Source organism: Nelumbo nucifera, chromosome 2 (assembly GCF_055504915.1).
Source record: "Nelumbo nucifera cultivar China Antique chromosome 2, China Antique-T2T, whole genome shotgun sequence".
In the NCBI taxonomy this organism is placed as follows: Eukaryota; Viridiplantae; Streptophyta; class Magnoliopsida; order Proteales; family Nelumbonaceae; genus Nelumbo; species Nelumbo nucifera.
Genome location: NC_142650.1, coordinates 15,427,319 through 15,436,177, shown reverse-complemented (window position 1 = coordinate 15,436,177; position 8,859 = coordinate 15,427,319).

The window sequence follows — 8,859 nt, the reverse complement described above, 5'->3', positions numbered from 1 at the left end:
GTTTAACCACGAAATCAGATCCTTCTCCATGTAATGTCGTGGCCCCATGTTTGAGTTGCATCAAGTGACGTCGTGATGGGGCCACAGCAACACATCTGAGGCCATGAATTACGGTTTTATGATTATCCCTACGATAAAACCAATGTCGTAGCAAAACTGAACTCTCTGGTCTCTGCTTGGCTCTTCTATTCACAGGCTGGCCCATCTTATTTTTAGCCTCCATAAAGCATTAAAGCTCAGTAGTCCATGTGCACCTCTCTCTCCTACGGCCGTAGTACAGGAGGAACAGCGATGAATTTAGCTGGTGTGGTCGCCCAAGAGCTATAATATTAACTGGTCCTACTCTAAAGAGGAGTTTCGGCTGTGGATTAAATTCATTTGATGAACCGTTTTGGTGCTTTATAACACGCAGATCGATATACGGAGAATGAGACGATGAATGGGCCTGAAAGGAGAGAGGAGGATCACAGAGAATTAAATGGAGCATTACTTGAATTGGGCAGAGGCGTTGGCCTCGGCTTGGGGTTTCATGATTCTGGTAGGTCTGATGTGCTGTTGCCTTAGCGTTAAACCTGCCCAACATGGTGCCAGCGGGAGTGGCGGCAGCGGTTGCAGTTGCGACGGTGGTGGTTACGATGGTGTTTGATCTCACTCAACTCAAACATCGATTACTTCCCCACTACATCGTAGGTTTCAGTGCTTCTCCCTAATTTTATTGGATTGTACAGGCTAGCCACAGAAAATTCTATTAACATTCTTGACTTGAACAGAATTTCCTATTTCTCTTACCATCTTATGTATAATTCGATGATCTTGCGACTTATCCGGTTTTCATTTTCATTTTTTGTTGTATTTTCCGGTGTTTCAATAGTGAAACCATGAACAACTCTTGCATCTGTTAGATAATTTTCTCTTATCTTTTTTCTTTATTGCCCTTTTGAGCTTCTTGTAGCTAAAACCTTCGAAGTAGATAGAGTCTTCCTGTTCATGAATGTAAGAAGAAGACGAAGAGGGAAGAGAGAGAGAAGGAAAGAAGGGAAGAGTTGAGTCGTGTGGACATTCATTTGCTTTGCTAGAAAGAGATGACGTACGTGGGATTTCCTAATACGTACGTTGGATCTTGAGGGATTCAATAAAAAACCATCCAACTATACGACCTGGACGGAGAAGTTCATATCAATTATCATCAACTACTGCGGACCCACCCTACCCACCCACCGTGTGGACCGGAAGTCTGAATTCAATTGATCACCTAACCTAATTCATCCAAGTGTAACCACGATTGGACTTGGACAGATTAGCCTGAATAGTTCTTCTTTCTAGCCAATCACAAGGATTGCACTAAGCGTTGTTGCCAAAAATTGGAGTAAATCCTCGTCTCCGGTGAGGATGGAGTACAATTGATGGTTCTAATTTATTCTCTATCTGACTACCAAGGCACCAATAAAGGCCATTAATAAATTTCATGCATCTATGTATTTGTAACTATGATTCGCATTATTGATCTGTCTGATGCAAAATTTACATTTATTTGTGGTGAGCTTTTGCATCCCAAAAATTGGAGTTCACTCACTTTTGCTCCTTCCATGAAGGATGCAAGGCATTGAAAGGAAGGGTCCCACTTGAAATAAATGAATGCTAATGGTCTGGTGACAGATGTCCAGCCCTGGGATCCTATTCTTCCTGAAAAGAGTAACGACTCCAAAAAGTAATGCAAATTTTGTATCACCTTCCTCCTACTTTCATTAATACTCATTTAGAGCAGGGATAAGCTTTTTCTTATTTTTACTTTCTCTCATTTAAAATGGAACAACATGTTTCTATTTCTAATTTTACTCCACCCAAACAAACAAAATAAAGTGAATCCTGAAACAAAAATAAATAAATAAAAATTTGTACTTCCACTAATTTGCGTAAACAAAAATAAGACTTGGATTTACAGCCTAAAATTGTAGTGATATGGGCAGGCCCATTTCTTGGTTCTGTCGACAAGAGTCAAAGAATTTTGGTTCGATCATGCATATGATACCAGTGATGACAACGTAACATGCTGGCACAAGAACAATTTGCGGGACAATATTGGCTAAAAGGAGAATCCGTATACTAATAACATAGGTTCATTTAGTACCAAAAAATCAATGTCTATTGTTCCTACGGCTCAGTTTATACAAATATATATACCACGGCTCAGTTTTGCACTATATATATTTGTATTTATACTCCTTCCAAACTGAGCCTATAGAACACAGATGATTTGCATTTTCCCATTATGAGAGAATATAGGACGTCAAATTCATGAATTGCGTGAGGAGCTAGCTAGCATTTTTCGATCTAATGTATTGTTTGGTTAAAATGAAAAATTTAGTTTTAATTTCATTTGACAAGTTGGAAAAATCAGTTAATTGAAAAAAACTGAATTAATCAAACTTATTATTTATATAATATATACACGTACTCATATATATATATATACATATTAATATATTAAAGAATTTTGGCTTCCATTTCGACTTTTCTTTTCAAAGTTAGATTTTAAAAATTTTGATTAATTCAATTGATTTTTTAACTGAATAACCCGATTACTCACCCCTAATTCCTCTACATATTTAATCCGACTTTTTCCAAAGCCTAGTTAAAGCTTAGTCTATATTTGGTTTAAAGGAAATAGCAAGGAAAGGAAGGAAAAGGTAAGAAAACCTTTACAAATTTTGTATAAGTTTTCCTATTTTCTCTTTTTTTTTTCTCTACATTTTCCTTCAAAACAAACATAGCCTTAAAGAATGCCAAATACATGTCTTTGCATCTAATTACTATAGCTAAACTAAAGGCGGAGATCCACACACTCTGACCAATAACAATACAAGGACCAAACATTCCTGTCCACACTCAGCTCATGCCCAATTTTGTATTCGCTTTTCGCTGGCTGTGGCTGGGCCCTTGGGTAGGGGCTGTACATGGGTCGGTTCGGTTGCATTTATTTTTTTCAATCGAACTGAACTGCTCGGGTTGAAGTTTCAGCCAACCGAAACCGATTGAATGAGTATAAAAACTGACCTATTATTTGAACAGTCGGGTTTGTCGGTTTAAATCCAACCGATTTCAAAAACTTACGACGGAGGTGGTGTTTTCGCTTGTCGCCCGTCTCTCACCTTCGCAACCATGATTATTCCAGAGAAGAACTGCAGAGAGATCTCTAAGTACCTCTTCCAAGAGGATGTTTGCTATGCAAAGAAAGGCTTTAACCTTGCGAAGCACCCGAAAATCGATGTGCCGAATCTGCAGGTAATCAAGTTGATGCAGAGCTTCAAATCAAAGGAGTACGTGCATGAGACCTTTGCTTGGATGCAGTAGGAAACTTTAAGAATATCTCTCTACAGTACAGTTAATGCATACAACTAACAATGGTTTGGAACCGTTTCCAGTCCTCTCTTATCTGGTGGGACCTCATTACTTGGGTGTTACACTCTCAATCCGCTACAAATGATGCACTACTACTTCGTATCTCACCAACGATGGGATTGAAATCCTCCAAACCAACCTCAACCTACCTTCGGAGATTGTCTCCGCCACATTGAAGAAATTTGTTACGCCGCCGGTAGGCCCATGGGACATCCCGGAGATCGCCCATGTTGCCCAACTTGTTTTGAGGGAGACTGACCTAGATTTGGCGATCGTGATGGATACCGTGGCTTTGGCCGTTCGGTGAGAAGGGAAGAGCACCACTTGAATACCATCCTTCATTTAGGGTCCGGTGCAAGACTTGCCTTTGGCCGTTCGGTGACAGGGGAGGAGCACCACCTGAATACCAGCCTTCATTTGGGGTCCAGTACAAGACTTGGCTTTGGCCGTTCCTGCTCTTTTCTGTCAGGTTATTGATGCTCAATCCTCAAAAAGGAGTGAGACAGCTTTTGAAATTTGAATGAATTCTGACTTCTTTTCTTGAAACTAGGAAAGAAATTTTGTAAAATACAATTTTTATATAAATTTTAACTTTTCTTTTTGAAACTAGAAAGAGGACAAATTGGAAAATTGCGAATTTTGAACATTGGAAATTGAATATTTTGCCTTTTTTAACTTAGTCGGTTCGGTTTGATTTGGGTTATTTTTGGTTTACAAATACATAAATTAAAACCGAACCAACCAATCAGGATTATGCATGTCTATAAACCGACACTGAACCGATATATTGACCATATCGATTTAAGTCGGACCGGTTTGATTGATTTAGCCCTTCTTATGAACAACCCTACCTTGGTTGGGCGGTTGGTCGGCTGTTGTATATTTCTGTCAGACAATATCGGTGGATGGAGTCCGGATGGGCTGCACAAGTGCAGCTAATCTGGATTCTGTGCTGGATGACAATGAAGACATGGAACCTTCTGGTGAGAATAGCATTTAAAAAACATGTTCTTAGAGAGTAACAAATTGACACTTTAAAGAACACGTTCTCACAACGTCTCCCATTATTTCTGAACACGTGCACGGTATTTCGGCGTGAAAGAAGGGGCAACATTGTCATTTCACACATAATTATAAACTCCAGTTCTATAAGCCCTAACCCCAAATCTTCATTTGTTCAACCTTCTATCGCTGCAAACCAAGGGAACCAGAAGTTGAGGCTGTGCCAAGGACTGGACAATGACCAGAACTCATCTCCGAAAAATCATCTTTTCTGGTAAGAATCACATACATAGGTAAGCTTGTCTTCCTTGTTGCCGTTTTTTACATTGGATCATTGGATGATCTGTTTTTTTATCTTAAAATTATAATTTTTTTTTATCAATAACTGTTGCAACGATCATCTCCTCTTGGAAGACTATCTCCAACAATCAATTTTAAATACATGATTATGATGTGATAGTTTCATAATCCAAACATTGTTTCTATTTTTGTAGAACAAAAATCCATTCTTAAAGACAATTTGCCAAATGTCTTTATCCTGAGAAACAAGATATAAAATTCTTATTCTAACATAAGAATTTCTAAAAGAACATAAACAAGAGGAACATTGCTAAACACGGCCAAAATCTCATTCGGATTGATCCTTAGCAAGGACAGGAAAGTTAATTTCATTTTCAATTAGGATGAACAAAATTGCTTTTGAATCTAAATTTTTCTGCTTTCCTCTACTTTTTTCGAATTCTTTTCCTCAATTAGTCAATTCATCTTGAACTGGAATCGACTGCCCGTCTTGGGTTTGGGTTGGTCTAAATCAAGCTACACTCCTAAACTCGAGCTTAGCTTCCTATGAGTTCTAATACAACTTTGACCCACCACCCGGACCGGATGTGTCTGGCAAACATATAATCAATACCACCTTTGAAGCCGATCACAGAGAAAGTGGGACTCATGTTGCTGAACATAAATTTTGTGAACAATAGGGGTCAAAGGAGAACTTTTGCTGTTTGGGGCCAACAGCCAGCCTATATGCTGTTGATAGTGTTTTTTGGCTCGCCACGTTAGCCCATTCAGCCCATATCTAGCTTTTTGTTGGTCAAAATAAAATACGAGGCAATTAATATTTTATCCCACTCTTAGACCTAGCAAAAATTTGATCCAACTTGTAAATCCCATCCAATTCAATCCGAAAAAATAAATAAATATTTTAAATTATAAATAAAATTTTAAATATATTTTAATATATATATATATATAATCGTAGTAGCGACTTAGGATTGAATCCCATCTATACTTGGGTTGGACTACCCCCCAGTTGTGACTCACGTGCACCTGACTGTGCCCCACCCTTCATTCCCTTATGCCTTAGAAAAGAATCGGATGTACAATTTGACTGATGGAGTATGTAAACGAATGTGTAATACACTTTGTACAGTGTACACGTATATCATGTGCAGAGAACAACCAGTTAGACATGGCATCAGATTTCGTAGTCACTCTCTTTACCCACGCCCTAACCATGGGTCCATGGTACACTGCACCTGTACATCTCACAATACAAGATGGGGATGGGATGTATGCTTGCAATTCAAGGTGGGTAGATAGTTGTGGGCAGAAAATCCGGATCAAGCACTCCATCGTTTAAGTAGAATCTTCAAGAGAATGCCTATGTTGTATGATGGCATGTGGGTGATAGAGAATACTGGAGTGTTTAATTTTTGGTTAAAAGATGAATTCATTAAGCCAACCCCAGACGATTACTACAGTTTACATTCAAAAAACTCATTAAGGAAGAAGATGGTACGATTCCCCTTCAACTTGGCATCCTTGGCTTGATTAGAAAAAAAAAGTGAACAGTGCCATTATGCTCTCTATTGACATTGTCTCCAAATGACACTGCTGAACTTTTTAATTTCAGATCAAATATCATCAACAAGAAACCAAGTATCTTAGGCTGGAGGTGATCAGCCTCGTCTTAAACAGATTGGTCACCAAAGAAACACAATCTGTCTCCATGCATGCATCAGGAAACCAACAGCTTGTTGGCAAGTTGAATGCCTATGGCCTAATAGGACAGCCAAGTTTTTCAGAAGAAAATAGTGGAGATCTTGGGGCATTTTGAGATCTTCTTGGTGAACTGGCTTGAATAGTCCACTTGGAGTGAAAATTTGGTGGGCTGGATCAAGTTTAAGGTCAAAATAGGCCCAACCCTAGGAAGTGGGCCATGGCCTGAGCCCAATATCAAGCTCAATCTGTCCAATTCGAGCCTAGCCCGAACTAAAGTTTGACTACTTAGTTAGGTCCGGGTCCGGGCTGGACTTGGGTTGATAAATGAAGCCTAGACGGGCCCATTACGCTTCATGTATCAAATAAATATTACCTGTGCAAAATTATAGGTTGGTTTGGATCGGTCCAGGTAAAAGGATAGATATCAGTAGGTTTAAATGCATGCATGTTGAATACTAAATCATTCGTTTGGAGCTAAATCAGCCAAACATTGACAGTGAAATGAGACATACTATCAAATGCTTCATCTTTTGCGGGGGAGTCGGTCCACAGAAAGAATAATCCACTCCTCTGTTTGAAAGAGTGGGTCTCGGTTTTCTCGACAGCAGGAAAATACCCACTACCCCATTGAGGGGTTACCCCACTGTGGGGTTTAGGTTGCATTTGACATTTCTTATTTTAAGGAATTATCTCCTTTTTGGAATTAAAATGTCGTTTTGATCATTAAGCTTTAATTGCAAGCAAAAAGGAGGTAAGTCTAAGGAATGCTAAATGCAGCCTTACATTGGTCAAAGTTCATCTCTTATCATACCCATCTACTCTCATGTTCGAAAGTTTGACCAATTAACCGCTGGAACCACACTTGCTTGTCCCTTAGCTGGTCCTATGCACCATTGTTTTCAGCCCCTCGTTGACCCGGCCAGTTGAATTATTTGAATCGTCACCTGGCCATAATTTTGGGTCTGGCTTAGTAAAACCCTGAATTTTATCAAAAGCCATCTAGTTGGGCTGTTGATCCATCCAATGACTGGGTCATGAGTTTACATTAAACATGTATGCAAATTTTCATAGGTTAAAACTTTGACCTCTGATACATATATATATATATGTATATATATTTATTTTGGATAACTTTTCAAGATTTATGTATGGTTAAGACATTGTTATATATATATATATATGTATAACTAAATATAATTAAATATTTAAAAGATGATATAGAACAATTTAACTCATTTGACCCGAATGATTGAACCAGTGATCCGCAACACAGAGGCAAAAACGGTCAGCCTCTGGGTTGTTTTTTTGGTAAAAGACTTATTGATAATAGCATGGGAATGGGGAAAATCTCATAAAATTAACACACATAATCGAGAGTTATTCCCAATACGCCACTGGACTCTATGTGCACAAGGTTTTGGATTAAAGGAAATCTGGGCTCCCGACGAAGAAGCAAACATTATGATTTAAACCACCCTAGATCGATCTTTTATAAATAAAAATCCTAAGACCAAATGACCAATCATCTTTTGCTTTGCATCAGCCATCTCATACAAATGATAGATTAGCTGTACATAAGCAGTTAAGCACTTCATCGGTGGTGTATCAAATTCAGCCAATCCGCTCTTAAAAAACAAAAGATGAAAGACACACGCAATAATGTCAGCCCAAACAGAGTGTTGATTGTTGAAGCCTTTAGATAGAAAGGAATAATAAATCCTGATTATGCCAGATGTTGCCGTTAACATCGGGTCAGAAGGCAGAGGTACCAGGCCACTTTGTTGTCGATCACCCTAGTCAAAACCATTAAATTACAGGATTCCCACTTCACATCCAATCCTGTGTTCCACTAGACGGATGACCATAATATAGTAAGCACTTTAAATGAATAGTTGATTAAGATTCTGATAACTGTCAAAAATGGTTTTTAATATTTTTCAAGGTAGGCTGGGTATTTTAAGAGATGGGTGTCAATGAATTTTTTATGTATTCAATTAATGTGCTTATAATATTGTGCCTACTTAATTTGGACCTCCAGCCTGACATTTGGTTTCTTGTTAATGATATTTGATCTGAAATTAAAAAGTTCAGCAGAGTCATTTAGAGACATCAGTAGAGACTAGAGGCTAGAGCATATATAATGGCATTGCTCACTTTTTAGCAAGCCAACGATGCTAGCTTGAAGAGCCTGAGTTTTTGAATGTGAACTGTTATAATTATCTAGTGTTAGCTTAATTAATGAATTCATCTAAAAAATATGCATCCCACCATCTACATATCAATGATATCATCATACAACATAGGAGTTCTCTTGAGGTGGGATAGAGCAGCGTGCATGTGAGGCTCAGTGGCCATGCCTTCAAGAGGCTGCAGCCATGCCTTCAAGAGGCTGCAGTTCAATGGGTTTGATCCTGCGTGTCCTTTTTTTTGGAGGGATGCGAGTGACAATCTCAA